The 23,447-nt window shown below is 42.5% G+C and overlaps 1 protein-coding gene and 2 long non-coding RNA genes across 3 annotated transcripts in view; 2 read left to right on the forward strand and 1 right to left on the reverse strand.

The window, feature by feature from the left end:
- Positions 1 to 23,447, forward strand: part of LOC310690125 — a 125,210-nt gene that overhangs the window by 641 nt on the left and 101,122 nt on the right. The gene's annotated exons all lie outside the window — the stretch shown is intronic.
- TRANK1 (tetratricopeptide repeat and ankyrin repeat containing 1) overlaps positions 10,490 to 23,447 on the forward strand; it is a 53,469-nt gene continuing 40,511 nt past the window's right edge. The window contains exon 1 of the mRNA XM_083467741.1: positions 10,490 to 10,857. The gene's annotated coding sequence lies outside the window, so the exon portion shown is untranslated. The remainder of the gene's footprint in view (positions 10,858 to 23,447) is intronic.
- Positions 10,621 to 22,014, reverse strand: LOC310690102. The gene is made up of 4 exons (XR_014517903.1): positions 16,971 to 22,014; positions 13,570 to 16,274; positions 12,014 to 13,237; positions 10,621 to 11,597 (listed from the first exon to the last, which is right to left on the reverse strand). It is a non-coding gene; the product is annotated as an uncharacterized lncRNA (long non-coding RNA).

Below are 23,447 nucleotides of genomic sequence, written 5' to 3' on the forward strand. Positions count from 1 at the left end.
ATAAAAGGACACATTCTACTCATGTAAAAACACGCTGATTCCCGGACTATCCATGGGCCGGATTGAGAAGGGGATTGGGCCGCATCCGGCCCCTGGGCCTTAGTTTGCCTACCCTTGCTTAGAGCAATAACAAGCTGAGAGACGGCTTGAATGCAAATGGAGGAAAGATCCAACTGAATGCCACCGAACACTGGTGAGGCGTCATCATTGAGCCTACCTGGTGGCAGTGAAGGCAGCAAAGAAGGTATTTTGAGGATAAAATCGCTTGCATCCACCGCGATCTTGAATCCCCTGCGATTGCGGATGAATCTCATGGGGTGTCCAGAGCACAGCCTTGTCCTGCTGTGTTGGATTAGTTTCTGTTGGTAAGGCTCAAGGATGTGGGTCAAGGTGCTCGGATCGGTCAGGGCGACCACGTATTCTCTTGACCAGGCATGTCCAACAGGTAGATTGTGATCTACCAGTAAATCACTGGACGTCTGTGGTAGATCACTGGTAGATCATTGGCTCCCCCCAAAGAAGCTGAACAACTGTGGCTCCCCTAAAAATGGCTCAACATTTTACCACCTCCCTGAAAAACTCAACAACTTTGACCCGAACCCCCAAAAAGGGGGTAGATCACTGCCAGTTTTTAACTCTGTGAGTAGATCGCAGTCTCTTGGGAGTTGACCATCCATGCTCTAGACTTTTGCCCCTCTTGGCTGATAAAAACCAGCAGGGAGGGGACAGCTGGCTGGACCAGGGAGGTGGTTCATACTTCTTTACAAGAAGGGGTGGTCGCTGCTTGCTTGAAGGAGGCAGTGGTAAAACCACTCCTTAAGAAACCCTCTCTGTATGGATGTTATAGTGACAGGCAAGTGTCAGGCTTGCTTCTGTGAGGAGGGCATTAGTTACAAGGAGAGGGTGCCACCACCAAAAAGGCACTCTTTGTTTTGGTTGGGGGGGGGGACCTGGAGAAGCCTCTCTGAAGAAGACCTTTAAGCCTAACCTTTTTTTTTCCATTTTGTGTGAAATAGGTAGCTTGGGTGGGAGGATCTGTGTATCATCAGGAAAGAAAGAAAGAAAGAAAGAAAGAAAGAAAGAAAGAAAGAAAGAAAGAAAGAAAGGGAGAGAGGAAGGAAGGAACAATGTGTTTAAAAATGAAGGCTGTGAGCAGGCTTGTGACATTTCAGGGGGGTCGGAGATGACCTTGGGGGCCCTTCCAACTTGCCATTCTATGATTCTATAAAGGCAAAAAGTCCAGGCATTACAATAAATTGCGTCAAGCACAAATGTAAACAAGAGCTTGAAGGGTTGGCCTCCCCAGCCGCTTTGCTTTCGGTGGGAGGAGAAACTATTACAAATACTTAAGACACCTTTCCTTTCGTTTACGGATTAGACCTATCAACGTAAATAAAGCTAGGTTTCATTTCCTTTAGCAGCTACTTTATTCGAAGTGCGGAAACGTGTAAGTTTCTGTTTCTGCGAGGTCACGCGGCCACAGTGGATTCCTCTGCCGTGCTTGGCAATAAGCCTATCTGCATCCTTTCAGGGCCAGCCCTGTTAAGCAGCTTCCACGCTGGGACCCTTTGATTTGCACAGAGGGCAGGTGAGCTGGCTTTAGAACGCCCTTCCCCCATCCAGTTTCGCCAACAGATTGGTACACATTAACCATTCAGTTTTACAGAATATTAACCGCAATGAGGCAGGGCTCTGATCTGCGGCAGATATAAGGACGTCAGAGAATACAGTGGTGCCCCGCAAGACGAATGCCTTGCAAGACGGAAAACTCGCTAGACGAAAGAGTTTTCCGTTTTGGAGGTGCTTCGCAAAACGAATTTCCTATGGGCTTGCTTCGCAAGACGACAATGTCTTGCGAGTTCCTGCTGGTTTTTTTCCTTTCCCTCCCCCTTTTTCTAAGCCGCTAAGCCGCTTATCAGCTGATCCGATCAGCAGATAAGCCGCTAAAAGCTGCTAAAAGCCGCTAATAGCGCTAATCCGCTAATCCGCCAATGGGCTTGCTTCGCAAGACGAAAAAACCGCTAAATGAAGAGACTCACAGAACGGATTCTTTTCGTCTTGCGAGGCACCACTGTACATTCTGTGGAGTCAGACCACAGACCCCTCTGCCTCAGTACTGCCTACACTGACTGACAGCAGCTTTCCAGGATCTCCTAGCCCTACCAGGAATTGCCAGGGAATAAACCTGGGACGTTCTGCATGCCCAAGCAGGTGTTCTGCCACTGAGTTATGGCCACAAACTCTGAGAACACTCCAAGCCATATAGGCGATATAAAACAGCATTCCGTGAAATGGTGTTTGCAGGCCACTCAGGAAGTAGCTGGGGGTTCAAGGTGACTGTAGCACTGTTCTGGGCCTCAGAGACTATGGTGTCCTACCCCACCCCCTGCCCTCAGCAATATCCCAGCTGACACAAAAGGTAGTGTAGAACAATCTTTTGTTAGAAGGCAAGGGAATTAAAATAGAAAAATAATTTTAAAAATAATGACAGTGGTACCTTGGGTTACAGATGCTTCAGGTTACAGACTCCACTAATCCAGAAATAGTACCTCAGGTTAAGAACTTTGCTTCAGGATGAGAACAGAAATCGTGTGGCGGCAGCAGGAGGCCCCATTAGCTAAAGTGGTACCTCAGGTTAAGAACAGTTTCAGGTTAAGAACGGACCTCCAGAACGAATTAAGTTCTTAGCTCGAGGTACCACTGTAATTACTACTCCTTTCATTTTGGCCAGCATAGCTGCAATTTGTTTGCAGTGATTAAAAACCTTCTGTGGTTAATCATATAAAACATTTAGCTGACTGATGCACTCAGTCCTTGCTTCAGATTCTAACTCCTAACGTGAATTTTATATTTGAATGTAGGTGCTTCAAACGGAAAGGGGGTGTTGCTGTTTCTAATTTTTTTCTCCATAGGTTTGAGGAACAGCTTGTTGCTGTTCATGTTTGCCTTTCATCTCATGAAAAGTAGCTATTGCCGTTTTGGTTGTTCCTTTCCCCTCAGCAACAACACTGCAGCGTAAAAGGGCAACCTTTACCCCAATAAAGTAAGCCACATTGCAACAATACTGACTCATCCTGTTTGGTTCACTCCCACTCCAAGCCAGATAACCGCATCTGCTGTGATGTCTCAGTGCCATTCTCCCCTCTGTTCCCAAAACAACATCATTTGGCCAAGGGGACACCTTCTCACCGGCAGCTCCTCCGTGCCCTGGGATCAAGCAGAATGATATTCAGTGGTACCTCAGGTTACAGACGCTTCAGGTTACAGACGCTTCAGGTTACAGACTCCGCTAACCCAGAAATAGTACCTCGGGTTAAGAACTTTGCTTCAGGATAAGAAGAGAAATCACAGCGCAGCGGCAGCAGGAGGCCCCATTAGCTAAAGTGGTACCTCGGGTTAAGAACTTTACCTCAGGATGAGAACAAAAATCACACGGCAGCGGCATGACAGCAGTGGGAGGCCCCATTAGCTAAAGTGATACCTCAGGTTAAGAAAATGTTCAGGTTAAGAACGGACCTCCAGAACGAATTAAGTTCTTAACCCGAGGTACCACTGTAGATGTGCTTATTCTTTCTTATATGGTGTCCATAGCTGGATACTAGTGTAGGTCAGGATTAACAAACACGGTGTCCGTGAAGATAACTCTTTATTCGAATAAACCAATACAGCACAGGCCTAGTGATCCCAGTAGGGAGCTAGTCGCAGAAGGATGGGGAGACTCCCTGGATTCTTCAGCAAGTAGTAGTAGGATTCCTTCAGCATTCTTCAGCTGTTGATGATCCAGTTTCCATTAATGTAGAATCATAGAGTTGGAAAGCACCACGAGGGTCGTTCTAGTCGAAACCCCTGAGATGCAGGAAACTTGTTGCCCAGTGTGGGGTTTGAACCCATGTCCCTGAGATTAAGAGTCTCATGCTCTGCGGATTGAGCCAGCGGGAGGTCTACTGAAAAAGGAGAAGAGAAGGAACCTCAAAATACTACACCCATCAACAGCACTTCCTGTCCTGAACTGTGGCCATAAGTAAAACATCCTGCATTTGAATATACGGTGATTTCCTATGGGCCAAGTGAAATCGAGGATACGGCGTTTCCTCTAGATGAGAAACCTTTGCTGAAAGGGTTTGATACAGTGGTGAGAAGCTAAGAAGGTGCTGGCTTGTCTTTCGGAGGGTATCAACAAGGTTTTTCTTTTTGCTTCTGCTGCAAAACATTTGCAGAGGCAATTAGCAGGGGCAATTAGAAAAAGATATATTACTTGATCAACTTTCTAACATTCCTCAGCTTAAAAAACCCCACAAAAACCAACAGAAAGCCTATTGGTTCACATATTTTATCTGTGGCTAAAGAATCAGGAATCACTTCCATCATTTGCATTGATGTAAACCTCTGGAATGTACAGTCATACCTCGGGTTGAAGTAGCTTCAAGTTAAGTATTTTTGGGTTGTGCTCCACGGCGCTCCGTTACTTCCGGGTTTCGCCGCTCACGCATGCGCAGACGCTAAAAATGATGTCACACACATGCGCGGAAGCGGCAAAACGCGACCCACGCACACACAGACGCACAGTCACGTTACGTTTACTTCAGGATGCGAACGGGGCTCCGGAATGGATCCTGTTCGTATCCAGAGGCACCACTGTATTTAGTATAGCTAGCTATTTAGCTCCATCCCCAGTATATTTTACTGGTATCTTATTGCTATGGCTAGTAGCTAATGCAAATAAAGTTTCTATCTATCTATCTATCTATCTATCTATCTATCTATCTATCTACCTACCTATCTATCTATCTATCTATCTATCTATCATCTATCTATCATCTATCTATATCATCTGTCATCTATCTATCCAGATGGTGGCTCTGCTAAGGCCAGTTCTTCCTTTGGGGAGTACTGGGACCACTTACCGGAAACACTTGTGTGACATTGCGAAACAGCATGAAAAGTCACTCCGGCATTTCACGGCATACAGCATTTGGGTAGAAACACCATCTAGGTGTGGACTACATAAATGCATTTATGCAGAACGTCACTGCATCATAAACCAAGGAATTCAGCAATGGAGGGGCGTGTTCAAATGCCTACTAGCTAATACATTGTTAAATATAGGCACTCACTGTGTTGCTTTATATGCCTGCTAAAAACAAGGCAGTGCAATGTAATAAGTATGTGCAATATGATTAAAAGAAGAGCAGGGATCAGAACAGTTAAGTCGGACATGCTCTGATAGTGCGAATGGATATGCGACTTGAAGGACTTATGCTTCAAGTACGATTTCCCTACGTTTCCTCAGAGGTTCCCATCCTGCAAAGACTTATATTTGCAAGCAAGAGAAAGGAGACGAAGACTTGAATGCAGAGAGAACGACCTTTTCCCTTTACTGATCAGAAATAGGACCAGACCTTCATATCTGTTTGGAATAGAGCCCATGGGTGGGACTTCTCCACCTTTGAGTACATGCCCAGAATTTCTCATGCGACAAAGAACATTTTATCTGTGCTCACACCAATCATGTAAATCCATTGCATAATCAGTATATTCTCAAAATAAAACCGTGTTGTGGTTTTCTCTCACTACGGTGGTGTTTGAAATACTCTTCAAGCACACGTTTTTATTTTCAGCTTCCCAAATGCCAAGGCTATTACTCCATCTCAGCAAAAAGATACAAGCTGGATATTTCTGTTGTCATCTGTTTTGGTCATAGAATCACAGAACTGCCGAGCTGGAAAGGACATGGCGGGAGGGGGGGGGTCATCTGGTCCAAATTCTGGAATCTCAACATATGGGTCCCCCATCCAATTTGAAACCATAGTAGATGTTGCTTCGCTTTGCAAATATGTTAACAGGTTTGGGGTTTTTTAAATCAAAGCCAGCATTGAACCATCATGGATGCATGATGGTGTTTGTTGAATTCAGCAGTGCTAAAATAACAATAATTAATATGTGATAGGATTTGGGGCAGTCCAGTGCACAGATATCTAAACATGTTTCTAATTTGCATTTCCAGTGTGAGGCATAAAGGATATTTTGCATGAAGGCATATGGAGCATAAATTATTATTATTGTTGTTGTTGTTGTTGTTGTTGTTGTTGTTGTTGTTATTATTAATATTATTATTATTATATTTATACCCCACCTTTCCCCCCCAACAGAGGCACAAGGCAGCTTATAGATAAAATGTTGTTGTTTGTTGTTTAGTCGTTTAGTCGTGTCCGACTCTTCGTGACCCCCTGGACCAGAGCACGCCAGGCACTTCTGTCTTCCCCTGCCTCCCGCAGTTTGGTCAGACTCATGTTTGTAGCTTCGAGAACACCGTCCAGCCATCTCGTCCTCTGCCGTCCCCTTCTCCTTGTGCCCTCCATCTTTCCCAACATCAGGGTCTTTTCCAGGGAGTCTTCTCTTCTCATGAGGTGGCCAAAGTACTGGAGCCTCAGCTTCACAATCTGTCCTTCAAGTGAGCACTCAGGGCTGATTTCCTTAAGAATGGAGAGGTTTCATCTTCTTGCAGTCCATGGGACTCTCAAGAGTCTCCTCCAGCACCATAATTCAAAAGCATCATGGTAAAATAGATAAAATAGATAAAATAAATTTATCTATTTTATTTATAGATTTTATCTATTTTATTTATAAATAAAATAGGAACAGCTAAAAACATAGACAAAAATCTTTGTTTTTTAAATTAAACATTAATAGCATATATCATCTACTGAAAACTTACAGGTAATTACAATTAAAAAATGGATTTTCAGATTGAGGCTCCAACATACCAAAGTTTGCAGATGTCGATCTTTGAGTAGTTTGGACAGAAATATGAGGTGTTACAATAGTGATTGGATTTGATCCACAGTAAGTTACTTGCATTTAGTTTCTACTGAAATCAGTGGGACTTAAATTCAACAGACAGCTTAATCCTATACATGCTTCCTCAGAAGGAGACAGCTCTCTGACCCATCAGTAACAGCGGTTAGGCTTATGGAAACCAAAGACGAGGTCTGCTTAAGTGGTGGTCCTATACTTATGGAATATGCTCCCCAGGATGTGGTTGGGCAACCAAACCCAGACGATGGGTTGAAAACTCAATTTCCCCATAGACCAACTTTATAGGGATCACTCACCTTTCCTAATACTGTAATGACATCAAGTAATTAAAAGCATAGCTGTTAATGTTTCCCTTTTTTTAGGGGAAATTCCCTTATTCCGAATAGGATTCCTCGCAAGAAAAGGGAAAAGTTGACAGCTATGATTAAAAGGTGTCAAGAGTTCAAAAGGGGTCACTGAACCTATCAGTGGTTACAGCAAGAGCCTTTAAAACGAGCTCACTGGTGCTTTGCAAAGGGATTTGCTGTAACTGCTAAATTCACTGGAGAAAGCCCCTTTGAAGTCTGTTTAGAGAGCCAACCTGTAGACATCCTGTTTTGCCTCAGCAAAAAAAGCACTGTTTAGAGAACGCAGTTTGGATCCAAACTGCTTCCTGCAGAAGGAGAAAAGGGAAAGCACACCCCCTCAGCAGTGGGGCTTCTTGCCAGTGACGATCACTTTAGGTTTCTGATTTTAATAAAAAGTTAAATACCTGTGTAGGGCAGGTAGGCATGGTTTAGTCAATAACAGTCAAATGGGGGGACCCATTTTGGGCCTAATTGATATCGAGGGCCAGAGGCACTCTTCCATCACTCTGATATTTTTTTTAAACTCATATCAGCTTTTAATTAGATCCACATTTCATCCATTTTTATCCCATGTGCCTTCACTGCCCCCTCCCTATTTTAAAGGGGGCTAATTTTTGCCTTAAATTGCTTCTGCATGGCTTTTGCATGCTGCCTTATGATGTTTGCCCTAATAATATAAACCTTATAATGCAATTTACACGTGTGTGTGTTCATTTTTTTATTAAAATTTGTTTTACAATTTCAAATAAACATTGTACATACTTAAAATATCAGTGACTTCCCTTCTTCTCTTTCCATGGTTCATTTTGCATATCTTATATCTCTGCATATTTTACAACAACTATACCAGTTTTTCATTATTACATCCGTCACAGATTACCGTATTTACACTGTTGAATTTAGCTTAATGCTGCCAGCGTTTTCAGCTGTAGTTATTTTCCTTATACTCAATAAACATTTCCCAATCTTCTTTAAACGTATTGTTCTTCTGGTTCTCTTATTCTATATGTTAAGTCTGCAGGTTGTGCATATTCTGCAAACTTAAGTTGCCAATCTTCTTTCATTGGGACCTCACTCTTTTTCCATTTGGGGGCTAACAAAGGAGGGACCACAATTGTTGCATATATAAATAATCTTTTCTCACACCTGGGGATTTCAGTCTGGGTTATCCCCAACAGAAAGGACTCTGGGGTTTTGCTTTTTTGGCAAAGTACAGTAATTTTAAACCTTTTTTCCAATTCATTATAAATCATTTCCCAATACAGTGGTACCTCGCAAGACGAATGCATCGCAAGACAAAAAATTCGCAAGGCGAAAGAGTTTTTCGTTTTTTGAGTTGCTTCGCAAGACGAATTTCCCTATGGGCTTGCTTCGCAAGACGAAAACGTCTTGCAAGTTTGTTTCCTTTTTCTTAAAACCGTTAATACCCAGGGTGCATTGCTTGAAGAGGTGCAGTTGCGACTTGACTTCGAGGAGCAACTCATAGCACGCGGTGTGGTAGCCTTTTTGGAGGTTTTTGAAGACTCTGGTGATTTTTGAAGCTTTCCCAAAACTTCTTTTGCAGCCATTTGGTAAGTTAAACTTTTAAAACTTTTTTGGGGGGGTTTGGATTTTGGGTTGGGGTGTTTGGAATTCAAGGACTTGGTGTTGGGGAGGGGTTTGCAAGAATCTGAAAGCTTGTGTGTTTTCTGGGAGGTTTGGTGCTTTTGAATTTTTGGGATGTGAAGCACTGATTTTTAAATGCTTTTCTGTCATGTTTAGAAACTTAAATTATTGTTCTTTCAATTTTTGAAATGCTCTTTACAGTATGTGTGACTTTAAAGAGCACTTAATACAGTAAACTCTTTTTGTCCCAAATTTGGCTTTGTTTGGGGTTTTTTTGACCATAGGAATGCATTAATTGATTTTCAATGCATTCCTATGGGAAACCGTGCTTCGCAAGACGAAAAATTCACAAGATGAAAAAACTCGCAGAACGAATTAATTTCGTCTTGCGAGGAACCACTGTACTCCTTTACATGTCCATCATGTATGAAATAACATTCCCTCCAGCTCTTTACACTTCCAGCACCTGTCTGATTTTGCCTTGGAAATCTTAGCAAGCCCACTCGGAGTTAGAGACCACCTGTGAATCACTTTCAGATAGTTCTCCTTCAAAGAACATCATGCTGTAGATTTCAAGTCGCTTCCCCAAAGTTTCTCCCAAAGGTGAAAAATCTCTTTTGTGTCCTATACAGTAATGCAGTTTGCTTCTGAGACAGGGAACCCTGGACGAGAGAAACAGGCAAAAGACAGGGTGGAAGGTCAGACTAGAAACCGACTTTTTACACCCAGACATAGCTGTCAACTGTCCCTTATTAGGTGGGAAACTCCCTTATCCCAGCAACGTGTCCCGCTGCTGTCCCTTATTGATGATGTCCCTTAAATTTCCCGGGTTTCATGTTCGCCTGGCTTGGGAGGGAAGCAGCGGCTTGGGGTCCTCCGCCATGAGAGAGAGAGCACGCACAAGCTGCCGCGTTTCCATCTCTCCCTTTTCCCCCTCAGGGGCACGTTGTGAGGAGACGGGTGGCGACGGGCGGGCAGGCAACCACTCTCTTGCAAGACTTCCGCCACGCTGTCAGGGGAAGCCGGAGGCGGCAGCAGCGGCTGAAGAGGCGGCCTGAGGGAGGAGGAAGAGGAGGGGATAGGGAGGGACGCAGAAGGGCAGCGCTTCAGCCGCCGCCGCCGTGCCACAACCGCCTCATGCCGGGCTTGTGGGCAGCGTGGGCAAGAGTCTCCCTCCCTCCCCCCCCTCTCAGGCGGGGAAGGGCCGATGGAACTCCTCGCGCCAGGACGACGGCAGCCCCGACGTGCTGCTTAGCATCCCCTCCAACCAGTGCAGCATCTTAATGTAGTGATTTCCCCCTCTGCATCCCTTTCATAACTCTATTTTTATAAATCATTTGTCCATCCATCGTTCAAATTTTTACGACAAGTTTTCTGTCAATCCTACCAATGTATGCAACACTTTGCAATAGCTTTTCAACTAAATTATAAACTTTCCCCATTCTTTATTAAAGAGGTCCTCTTCCTGGTTTCTAATTCTGCCTGTAAGCTTTGCCATCGCGGCGTCCTTCATCAGTTTTGTCTGCCCCTCTTCTTTGGTGGGAGTCGTAGTCCCTTAGGATCATCTAGTCAAACCCCCTGCAAAACACAGTCAGTCACAGCCAAAGCAGCCTGGCTCCATCAGTGGTGAATTTCTGTATAAGCTAAGCAAAATCCCTTATTTGGGCTGCTGATCCCTTATTTTCGAGGCCGCTGGTCCCTTATTTTCAAATCTGCAAGTTGACAGCTGTGCACCCAGCTCCCAGGCGGAGACGCGTCGGCGGAACTGGGGAAAGCTTCAGATTCGCTTTCGCTTTCGCCGAGAGGAAACACGCTGCCTGCGAGGAAGCGCCCCTTTCCCCGAAATGACGTCGCGGGGGCGGGGCTGGCCCGCGGCTTGCGCTTCTTCTGCTCCCACCCGCGGGCGCCTTCGCAGGATGGCTGGCTTTGCTGATGCGCAGCAGCTGAGCGGCGGCAGCAGCTCCCGCTTTGGCCGGGCGCGCGCGCCTTAAAGCAGCGAGGAGCGCCGCGCGCCGCCTTGCCTGGGGGGCCGCCGGGTTCCTTCCAGTCCAGGAAGAAAGGAAGGAGAGGCGCGTCTTTTTGCATAAACGTATGTATATGCATGCGCGCACGGGGCATGTTTTGTGTTTAGCAAACGAACTGGCCCCAAAATCGGAAGCAGCGTTTCCTTGCGCGGGTGTGTTGTCCCGGGGCAATGGAAGCAATTGGTTTGCATGGCTTCCCCCTCTCCCCTCGCCACTTTTTAAAATTTTTGCCACGTAAACCCTAATCCTGCACGCCCATTGTTAGGGTAGGAGAAATGTTTGGGGTTTGCGTTTCCTTGGGTTGCAGGATTCGCGTAAGAGCTGAGCCTCAGGGTGCAATCCTTTTCGAGATGAAGTTTCCTGGAGCTCCCTGGTAATTGGTTTAATTTCTGTGCGGAAATGCACAGCCAACAGCTGTGAGTCATGGACGGCAGGGAAGTTCAGTCGGGTTTTAAGTATAACTAGAGGGCAAGCAAACAAGCGGACCAAAGGAATCAGGCATGGTCCCCACAGGTTTCTTTGGGTGTTTCTGCAGGGCTGGAGTGGCTAAAACCTGCTGCTTTTCGCATATTTGTTGGACTACAACTCCCATCATCCATGACCACTGGCCAGGACTGATGGGAATTGGAGTCCAACATAATCCGGTGAGTCAAAGATTAGGCCCTTGCTTTGCCTTGCAGAAAAGTGGCCGGGGGTTGCCTCACTGATCGCCAGCGTAGGTTGTAAGAAGCATAACTTCCTGCACGGCCGGGTTAAATTTTTTTTGCCTCCTGCTTTGAAAGGCACACACTGTGAGAGAGCAGATCTGGGTACAGTGGTGCCCCGCAAGACGAAATTAATTCGTTCCGCAAGTTTTGTCGTCTAGCGAATTTTTCGTCTTGCGAATCACGAAATCCCATAGGAATGCATTGAAAATCAATTAATGCGTTCCTATGGTCAAAAAAAGTCCAAACAAAGCCAAATTTGGTACAACAACAGTTTATTAACTGCTCTTTAAAGTCACACATACTGTAAAGAGCAGTTCAAAAATTGAAGGGAAAATAAATTAACTTTATAAACAAACATGTATTTGTTTTTAGACAAAGGAAACAAAGTCGCGAGACGTTTTCGTCTTGCGAAACAAGCCCATAGGGAAATTCGTCTTGCGAGGCAAATCGAAAACGGAAAAACCTTTCGTCTAGCGAGTTTTTTGTCTTGCGAGGCATTCGTCTTGCGAGGTACCACTGTATTGTTACAGGATCACACTTGAGAGAACATGTCCTCTTCAGACCTAGACTGTTTTTTCTTTCAACTTGGATTGAAACTGGTTTGGAGGAGTATGCATTGAAACAGTATTTTGGTTCCACTTGTGTAGGCCACTCTCCAAAACCAGAGTAAAAGGAAGTGTGTACACATCCTTCGTAGGAAAATGAACGTAAACGTTGGTGGTGACGTCTGACCCAATTGACTAATGTTGGTGGCTTGGCTATTTCAGAATAGTTGTCCTGCAAATAAAAAAATAAGTATGAGAGCTTCGACCAACCCTCGTGCTTGCAAACTACCAGAAGCTGGTCCAGGAAAAATGAAGTGCCCCTATCCACAGTAGTTGGTTTCTGTGCAACTTTGTGAAGCCTCTGAGTTGGCCTTTGTTGGGGAGGGGGCATTGAAAGTCTGTTGAGAACTGAGAAGTTGCTAGCACGCTAAAGGCAGTTTTCAAAGAAGGATGCAGGGCATTTTGAAAACTAGCATGGAATCTGGTGTCTTTTGAAAAGGCTGTCACGTTTACTGTAGGCCAGAGCTCATTTTATGAGACGCATGAAGTGGTCATTAAAGATATGTTGTTGTTGTTGTTGTTGTTGTTTAGTCGTCTAGTCGTGTCCGACTCTTCGTGGCCCCATGGGCCAGAGCACGCCAGGCACTTCTGTCTTCCACTGCCTCCCGCAGTTTGGTCAAACTCATGCTGGTATAGATACAGTTCCACATTATTCTGTCTCTAGTCTGTACCATGTCCGTTAGAAATTAAATGTTACCTGCATCACCAATTCCATTGCATGTCATACGCTCTTCCTTGAGGAAAACAGGGCAGAGAGGCAACTTCTCCTTTCTCTTTAGATTTTGCAAGAGTTTTGCTTCCCTGAACCCTCCTTTCTGAAATCGTAAGGCATGTTACAGAAGTTGTTCCCTTTCCCCCATCCTTGAATTCCCTTTGTTGTTCCTTTGAACGTTGGTGTTTTGCAAGTGCAAAGTATGACTTCCAAAGAAGAAGAGACTGTATACATTTATTTTAATAGTGAACATTTTAACCAGCCTAGATAGTAGTGGTGTGATTGTTATCAAGTCAACATTTTAAAAAATCCCTCTGCTTTTCTTGCACTCAGAACAATTACCTAAACCTTTCTGGCAACTTTTAAAGATTTGTAAGTAAAGCTGTTTCCAAAAAAGATTGACTGCTTAGGACAGTCAATCCTGTTTAAGATACAGTGGTGCCTCGCAAGATGAAAAGAATCCGTTCTGTGATTCTCTTCGTCTAGCGGTTTTTTCGTCTTGCGAAGCAAGCCCATTGACGGATTAGCGCTATTAGCGGCTTTTAGCGGCTTATCTGCTGATCGGATCAGCTGATAAGCGGCTTAGCGGCTTAGAAAAAGGGGGGAGGAAAAAACCCCCGCAGGAACTCCCAAGGCATTGTCGTCTTGCGAAGCAAGCCCATAGGAAATTCATTTTGCGAAGCACCTCCAAAACGGAAAACCCTTTCGTCTAGCGGGTTTTCCGTCTTGCGAGGCATTCGTCTTGCGGGGCACCACTGTATGTTTTTCTCAAGGGCTTTGGTTTTGAATTTGGAACAGCCTTTCTTCAAGCGGAGATGAACTTGGAATTTTTTTATTTGCATTTTATAGCACCATTATAAAAACTGAAAAACTAGAGTGCATGTTTGGAGAGTTGGCTTATTTTATTACCAAGTTAGTTTAGCCCTTTAATAATTGCATTAGCAATGTGTTCCCGTATAGAAGCAACTGGGAATCCTTGGCATTGCTGCAGAAAAAAAATGTTGCCAATAACAAAGCAGTAAAAATCTTCATTGGAAAACAAGCAGTCAAGCCAAACAATGTTAGTAACCATTCGCTGGATCCTCCAGGGATTGAATATTATCTAAGATTTGGCATGGAAGTGCAAAACCGTACAGTTTTGTTCCTACTTGTTGTTTGCAGGCAGATTCTTCTTATCTAAAGCAAGGGCATTTTGAAAAATGTTACGGTTGTCTTTACTGCTTTAGTTTAAAGTGCGATAGCACTGTCCAGAAGCCGTCTACCATACTGACCTTTTAGTCAACCAACCAGCCTGAAGCAAACCAATGTTAACTGCTTTATACTGTGAAGAATCAAGTTCCCTTAATATACAGGTGATTTATGTATTTCTTTTATTAAACAATGCTTCCAGAATGTAAGAAAATTATTCCAGACAAACATTGCTTATGCCACTTTCATGTGAATAAACACCCAGCAATAAAAGATAATGGGAGAGGATTTAGCCCAGCAAATTATTTCTCAAAATTACAAATACCCAAATACAGACCGTCATTTACCCTCGCTGGATTCAACGTTCTGCCATCTGCCTTATTGCAGGGCAGATTCGAGGGTAAACCATACACGGAACGAGTCTGCCCCTGCGGCTTGATGGAGGTAGAAACTCTCTCTCATGTCTTGTTACACTGCCGTTTCTACGGGGATATACGCTCGGTATTTATCACTCCTGTTATACAAAAATCTCCAAATGGGTCCGAACGTCAATGTCTAAAACTCCTGGTAGAGGACAAGGATCTAGAGATCACGCTAAGGGTGGCCGAATTCTGTGCGACTGCCATAAAACTTAGGGAACCAGCTGTACTACTAAAATGATTAAGGTTTTAAATGACAATTTTCGGTTATATTTTAGTGATCAAGATTTAATATATATATTTTTAACTGCCGCTATATCTGTATTGTCTCTGTTAGACCCAGTTGCAATTCAGTGTATTCCTGTTGCGTTTTATGATTTTCCTGATATTGTAAGTGAGCCACTTTCATGTTCTTGCAACTTCATTTTTTGCTACTTCTTACATCAGTCCATGCCCAGAAGGAAGTTTTGACTATGCCCTGGCTCCTTTTATGTTTTCCTTCCCTCCCCTTAAATTCCCTTAAGATTCTCACGCAAATTCTATGTGGGATGGTTGAACAGGACAGAAGTTTCAGCTTTCTGCTGGCCCCTGCTTTCATTTGAATGTGTGGATAAATGAGGGCTAACCAATAAATCTCCAGAGTGGGGTTGAGCAAGATTACTGTAGCACTTAATTCACATTGCATAGCTGTTTGCAGTAGCAGAATGTCTTGTGTAAGATAAAGAACTGCTGTGTCTCAAGCTGCTTTTGAGAATCTCAGTTTCCATGTAGCGTGAAGGGCTGTTGATTGAGAAACGTGGCAAAGGTCGACATAAATGGCTGGTACTGTTCTTTGGATCCCGTTTGTGCAAGTTTTCTTAAATTATATTCCCGGTTTTCTTCATGCAGAATTTGCATTACCCTGGCACATAATTATATTGGCGCTGGTTCATCTGAAATATTTTCCAAATCCTCCTTCGGAGAGGGTTGTACAGTTAAAAATAAAAATAAAACAACTGAACAAAAGCCTGCCAGAGTAAAATGCATAATTGTGTGTAAACAAGCACACCAGAGTGACAATATAATCATGGATGTGGTGAACAGAGGGTGCGATCTTCTTCCTCCAAGTGTCCCTGTTTCTGATTTGATCCCGGAATGTCCCGCTTTTCCTTAGGTTGTGCCTATTTTCACTGGAGAAATTGTTGGAGGGTATGGAGTCATCCACCCCCCCACCCAAACCATCTGAAGGCAATCCTGTATAGGGAAGTTTAAAAAAAATGTTTCATGTTTCATTATGTTTCTCTATATGTTGCACGCTGCCCAGAGTGGCTGGGGCAACTCAGTAAGATGTAAATAATAACATTATCATTATGTTATGGGACATCCCTATTTTCGTCGGAGAAATGTTGGGCGGTATGTCCTCGTTGCGGCTCTTGGTGAAATTCAGGCCAAGCAAATTGTTTTCTGAAGCAGATAAACATGTATTTTTTATTGGGCTCTGCTTGGGTTTGAGCTATGGAGAAGCCCCCTCAGGACCATAAATATAAAATAAATTGAATGACACTAGCAACATCAAAATGGAAAACTTTGGATCACATAGATGAATTTTGTTTAGACGCCATGTGGAAAGGACCTTCACATTACTCATTTCCTACTAATTTTCTGTTGAAGGGGATGAGGGGCAGTATATGTTGTTGCTGTTGTTTACTACTTAGAAGGGTAGTGGAAGCTCTTTCTTGCCCCTGACCTTACAGCTGCCTTATGAGGACTGTGGGCAGTTGTCATTTTGTATTTTAACTTAGGTGGGCGGGTTGCTTGATGTATTAATATTTTGCAAAACCTCAAATGCTAGAGCAGTGTGTCTCAGTACATCTATTTTTTAAAATAATATTTTATTAAGTTTTCACAATAAAAAAGCATTCAAGAAGGTATACAAAAACAAAGAAAATACAAAGTCACAAAATACAATACAAAAATACAAACATTAAGCACATCAAAAGAAAAAAAGAGAAAAAAGAGATAAAAACACATATAATAACAAAAAACAAAAATTCCCTCTTTCTTAATTTCTCATCTTCAATTAACTTATTTTCCCGACTTCCTCACGTCTCCCGTTCTTGTATCCTTTTTAAAAAATTAATTCAGCAAATTCATATCCTATTAATTTATCTGTTATTAATCCAATCTTACATTTTACTTTGTTGCTAAAGCCCCTGCGATTCATTTCAATGTCCTCAACATTCAAAAATTTTATAATATTTCTGCAAATAAATTTTAAATTTCTTCCAATCTTCCTCCACTGACTCCTCTCCCTGGTCTCGGATTCTGCCAGTCATTTCCGCCATCTCCATATAGTCTATTAGTTGCATCTGCCAGTCTTCCAAGGTGGGTAGATCTTGTGTCTTCCAATGCTTTGCGATGAGGATTCTTGCTGCTGCTGTGGCATACATAAAAAAGGTTCTATCCTTCTTTAACACCTATTGGTCCACGATGCCCAGGAGGAAGGCCTCTGGTTTCTTCGGAAAAGTATATTTAAATACCTTTTTCAGTTCATTAGTGTCTCAGTACATCTAGTCCAGACTTCTGCTCTGTCCTAAGGGTGTAATGGAAATGGTTCAAATGTTTGGAAAGGGTGTGTGGTAAAATCCTCACCGAACTTTGTCAGTTCAGAATGCATTGGTTTGCAAATAGGATGCAGATACTGTCATTTGCCAGTGCAAGGCTTAGAAAAAGCGAAGTTTTGCTCTCTCTCTTCTCCAAAATGTGTAGTGTCCAACTCCCTCAAAATGTATTTTGTCTAGTTAAGTTTTTGCCTCTGTCTTCAGTATATTTTATTTTGTTGCTATGGTTAGTGGCTGTTGCTAATGAAGGTTCTTCTGATCTGATCTCGTGTCCAACTGCAGAAAGAGAACAGTTGCAGGTTTGTTTGAAGCACAGGAGGGAGATTTTTAAGGGTTAAGAACTTTGCCCCATCCCAGGATGTGCTACAACAGCAGCAAGAGTCTTGATAGCACAAGGATGGAAGAACGAGGAAATCCCAGTGAAATAACAGTGGCAAGAAAAATTGATGAGCTACACAGAGCTTGCTAAATTGACATACAAATTGCGGGACAAGGACAACTGTGACTTTAAGGAAGAACGGGAGCTTTTTACACATTATCTAAAAAGACAACAAAATGAACTGGACTCCTTGGCAGGTTTTGAATAAACATACACAAATTCATTGGTTGATAACATGTTAGATAGGTAATGTAAGGATATGTATAATTTTTTCACATGCAGAGAAAAATATGTGCTGAGAAGTCAGAGAGAGGAGCTGAGGGAATAATGAATATGATATGTTTTGAAATTTTGTTATGCTGAAATTGCTAATAAAAATATTGTGGTTTTTTTTAAAAAAAGAACTTTGCCTCAGGATGAGAACAGAAATCACGCGATGGCGGTAGCGGGAGGCCCCATTAGCTAAAGTGGTACCCTGGTTAAGAACGGACCTCCAGAACGAATTAAGTTCGTAACCAGGGGTACCACTGTACAGGCAACATACGAAAAAGTTGCATGACTGTGTTGCTAATACGTATCAATAAATATCGGTTCTTTTGCCTTTGGAAGCACCCTTCCTTGCAGCTTCCTGCTTTCTCCCGGACTCCACCTTCCCACCCTAATTCTCACCCAGGGTCTCACGACAGCCACAAAAAGTGCCACTAGGAGAAGGGTTGCTGCGGGCATCACCCTAGTTCCTCCCTCTGGGTTTGCTCTTTATGGGGTGGATGGAGCTTCCTCAGGCTGCCCACAGCTGTGTCCCATTAAACAGTCAGCTGCCCTCTCCACACCTGGTTCTGGGTACAGTAGGTTTGGTGAGTTTGCCAGGGGGTCCCAAGGATGAAAAAGGACTGCCCCTCCACTCACAGTTCTTTTTTCTCTCTCTTCACAATAATATTTATTAATTTTCATACAAAAGCATAACAAAAAAGAGAATAAGAAAACAGAAAGAAAAAGAAAGACTATGAAACATAAAACACTTCAAACTTCCCATATATCACCACATAAACTAAAACTTAATTAGTTAATTAAGATCCATCTTCATAAACACATTACTTGACTTCCTTCTAATCTCTTCCATCTGAAATCCCTTGTAATTAAATGTAGCAGTTTCCAATATCATTATTTCATAAAACAATATTACAGTCATAATCAAATTTCCTAACTTTTCTTATCGTACTTTTCTTATTTATTTATTTAATCCTAATTTAATCCTAGGCCTAATTAGTTCTTTCAAGTGGTTACATATCTTTAATATTACAATATTTATTCAAATAGTCTTTAGATTTCTTCCATTCTTCTTGGTGTTCCTCTTCTTTCTGGTCGTGGATTCTTCCAGTGAGATCAGCCAGCTCCATAAACTCCATCATCTTCATCTCCACTCACAGTTCTTTTCCTGCCTCTATCTCCTTCTCGTCCAGCCGTTAGTGGCAAATTGTGTTCTGCCATCCGTTTCCCAGAGGATAGTGGAATATCTGCAAGGGTCCTCCTTGACCTCACAAATGAACTTTAATTTCCATATTTGAGAGTTTGAAGCAGGCATGTAAATAGCCATTGGCTGACAACCTGTGGTGACTAAGGCCATAACCAGATGAACGTATGTCGTCTTGATAAGCTGAGAAATGAGCTAGTGTTTTGTCCCTTCATTCCTCCCTTTGTGGTATGAACAACCAAACCAGAAAGCCTTCCATTCAAGGCTGAAAACTATAGTTGCCAGCTTTGGAACAAGCCATGATATTATACACAACTTCAAGCCTTCCTTTAATAGCGTGGCTTGTTCTGAAGTTGGTATCCATAGTTTCTTGGTTTGGACAATATGGAAACACTGTTTAATTACAGGCTTCCTAGTTTAATTGTGGCTTGTAAAGAAAATGCTTGTTCGTATATTGGCTTATTAAGCGGAGAGATTATTGTTTTACCATTCTTAGAGCTGGTTCAGACAGGCAGGGAAACTTGACAAAGGCTCCCCTCCATGTTTAGGCTACAAATAACTAACACAGGTAAGCACAGACAAGGTGGGCCAGTGATATTTCTTCTTGTATGCTGGCAAAAAACACACCCAACTGTGCACTTTTTAGCAAGGTGATTTAAGTTTCTGATAGCTTTCCAGGCTGACATTCTGTTACGATAAATCCTGAAAGCACGATATTTAGATTGTCCTCCCCTTGTTTTGCTAGGAACAAACAAAAATAAATCCAGCAACCATTTCATTATATTTTGGGTGTCTGGTTTTTCAGCAACCTCTTTCTACGTAGCTCCCAAGACAGACTGAATTTATTTTATTTTTAAGGAAACAGCTCAAGATGTTTCCATGCACCTTCGGCAGCTAGTCCTAAGGAGAGCCTTTTTCAGTTAAAGTTGGGTTGGCGGCATGACTGTTGAACCTCACTTTTGCCATTCACTGTTGAACTTCACTTTTGCCATCTTGCACCAGTAGTAGAGAGTGATGCCCATTCTGTGCAAAGGGGTATTATGGTTCCACACCTCCCTGTTGAAAAAACCTGATGTATATCACAGTTGAGACCACAGGTGCTTTTATTGAATTTGCTACTTGCCAAGTGGCAAGTAGTTAATTAGGTCCTTCCATTCTGGTTTCTGTGATGCTGGGCACAGGGAGCAGTTCCGCATACTGTATGCACCAAAGTATGGTTTCAGGAATCCGTGATGATCAACTTGCTGAAGGCTGAAGGAGTGGAAATGATGTTATCATTGCACCATGAGATCCTTGACTACTGTAATTCGCTCTACGTGGGGCTGCCCTTGAAGCTGTCCCAGAAACTGCAGTGGGTGCAGAATGCTGCAGCGAGGCTCCTCACGGGGTCCCTGCCATGGGAGCATATTCACCCAGTGCTTTTCCAGCTGCACTGGCTCCCGGTGGAGTACAGGGTCAGATTTAAGGTGCTGGTTTTGACCTTTAAAGCCCTTCATGGCCTAGGACCCTCGTACCTACGGGACCGCCTCTCCTGGTATGCCCCACGGAGGACCTTAAGGTCCATAAATAGCAAAACCCTAGAGGTTCCGGGCCCTAAGGAAGTTAGATTAGCCTCAACCAGAGCCAGGGCCTTTTCAACACTAGCTCCAGCCTGGTGGAACACTCTGTCTCATGAGACCAGGGCCCTGCGGGATCTGATCTGTTTCCGCAGGGCCTGTAAGACAGAGTTGTTCTGCCTGGTCTTTGGCTTGGAGTCAAATTGATTCCCTCTCCCTCTTTCTTTTTTCCTTTCTCCTCCTGTGAAGAGGCTGCATCTTAATGTTTTAATGTTGTATTTTAATCTTGTTCTTTAAGTTGTATTTTAATCAACCTATTTTTATTATTGGTTGTTAGCCACCTGAAGCCCAGTCTTGGCTGGGGAGGGTGGGGTATAAATAAAAATTATTATTATTATTATTATTATTATTATTATTATTATTCCTACCCTACAGGCTTTGAGATAAACAGAGAGATCTGGTGAAACTCACCAGAAAAATAAGAAATCAAGATAGCACACTTTTTATAAAATAATGAAAATGGTTTTTGAATATTTACAAATAAACTGTAAACCGTTAAGAACATCGGCAGGATTATTGTAATAAATTGCAGTTTTATAAGAGTGTATATTTAAAGTAGATGAATAAATCAGTAAATTAAGTTAATTTGGCATATGCAGAAAATATAAAACATAAATTTAAGGAACCACAGAAAGGGGAAAGGAAGTCGAGTTTTGAAATGTTAAAATGATTGTAAAATTATTGAAATGTATAAAACTTAAAATCATAATTATTATTATTATTATTATTTAAAAAAATAGATAGAGAGATGAGCCCTATAACTTACAGTACTTTGACTTGTGCCTGTGTGGTTGACAGTTCTCTGAGAACAGCACCAAAGGGGTCTCTGGAGGAGCAAATTCTGATTACTCTCCATTTTAATTCAAAATAAGAAAAAGGAGAATATGTATCTCTCTTACCCTTTACACAAATGTTTCCTTTATCTTATTACTTTGATGCGTTTGCATCTTTGGATCCCTTTTGATTCTACGTGCTTCCTGTTCAGAGTGTAAGTTACAATCTATCTCTGGTTAAATGGGAAGCAGCTGTTGAAGGAAAAACATCCCAATTATAAATTATGGGGGTGAAAAGAGGGGTATAATATTTGAACTGGGCACTATAAGCCTGTGGTGGTGAGTGTTATCTGATAATTGTCCAAGTGTGTACCTTGTACGATATGTTAGTTGAGTTAGAATATTATTATTTTTCCTTAACCAACATTTTTGTCTCTATTGAGAGAGAGAGAAGCCTTTGTTTTGGGCAATTAGTCTGAGAAAGGAGGGAACAATCTTAGCTAGAAAGCAGATGGTTTCGAGGTCATTATTCTGAGACTGGGTGGAATTTGTGTTGTGGTTTTGATAAGGAAGGTTGAAAGATTTCGGGATGAAAGTGAAGAAGAACCAGAGAAGGCAGAGAATGTTGGTGGAAGTCATAAATTTAAGAATGACTCATTTTGATGAGGGTTAAAATTGTGCAGGAGTGTTACAAAAGAGAACAATTTGGAGCGTAGCTGGAGATTTGAAATGAGAAGAGTTGTATTATGGAAAATACGTAAAAACTAAGACTTCAAAGACTTCTGATTGCCCCCCCCCCCCTCTCTCTCTCTCTCTCTCTCTCTCTGGATGTTCTCTTACAACTTTTAGCTCACATTTGTGTTTCTCCATTGATATTTTTCTTGCTATGGCCTCAGTCAGTTCCATGGAGGCAAGCTGGCTTTGGGTGTTGAAGACTGTTGTTGTTTAGTCGTTTAGTTGTGTCCGCCTCTTCGTGACTCCATGGACCAGAGCACACCAGGCACTCCTGTCTTCCACTGCCTCCCGCAGTTTGGTCAAACTCATGCTGGTAGCTCCGAGAACACTGTCTCACCATCTCGTCCTCTGTCGTCCCCTTCTCCTTGTGCCCTCCATCTTTCCCAACATCAGGGTCTTTTCCAGGGAGTCTTCTCTTCTCATGAGGTGGCCAAAGTCTTGGAGCCTCAGCTTCAGGATCTGTCCTTCCAGTGATCACTAAGGGCTGATTTCCTTAAGAATGGATATGTTTGATTTTCTTGGATGAAGATCCTAGTTGAAGACTAGGCCTGTGCTTTTGAAGTGGCCTCATAGATGTTGGCTTTTCTTAGCATTTTTCCTTCTTTGATCGGCTTTTGATTTTTCTAATCCTTGTGGATTATTTTGCTCAGGAGTCTTGTAGTAGAAACCAGTCGTCCGCAGCAGGTCTGGCAGATATGGGCACATTATTCCCTAAAGTCCCTGAGTCTATCCCAATATTAGGGACACACATATATGCTAAATCCCATTTAATTTTTCCTGTATTTTTAAATTACCTTTATAATTTTTAAAATTTCTTTTTAGTGCTATTGCTTTTAACTGGACTGGAGGAAGAGGGTGCTAAGAAAATAACTGCTTTCTTGCGTACTTGAAGCAGCTAATACAAAGCCTTATATCTTATTTAGTTCTTGTAGCAGCCCCATTGTAATTGCGTTGTTTATTTATCCATGCACTCATTTTTATACATTGTGCTTATTTTGTATCATGCTTTCACTTGTAAATGAATACTTACCATTTTTCACCTTTTGTCAGTTATTTTTAATCGCTTTTTTGTTTATTTTGGAGTGGTTCTGGCTGTTTTGGTCACTGTTTATATGCTCACTAGGCACAATTAATATTTTTTTGAATTTAGAAATTGTTTTCCAGTTCCTTGCACAGTGTGAGGGAGTCTGTTGGAGCCTAATTCAGTGTTTTGCTGCAAATAAAAGGACAGAGTTTTCTCTCCCCCACCGCCTTTTACACCAATGTTTCATCTCTAAAGCCCATATTAAGGCAATCCCTTTACTAGGCCAACCAAAATATTGCAAAATAGCATCCAGTCTTTTGAGTACTCCGGAACTCTTTATCAGACTAGTTGGTAAACACAGCAAAAAAGTAGGGAAGGAAAAAGGTGTGTATGTGTGTGTGGATGTGCATTTACCATATTTTTCGC

Source organism: Podarcis liolepis (genome assembly GCF_965112155.1).
Source record: "Podarcis liolepis genome assembly, chromosome: 12".
Taxonomy (NCBI): Eukaryota; Metazoa; Chordata; class Lepidosauria; order Squamata; family Lacertidae; genus Podarcis; species Podarcis liolepis.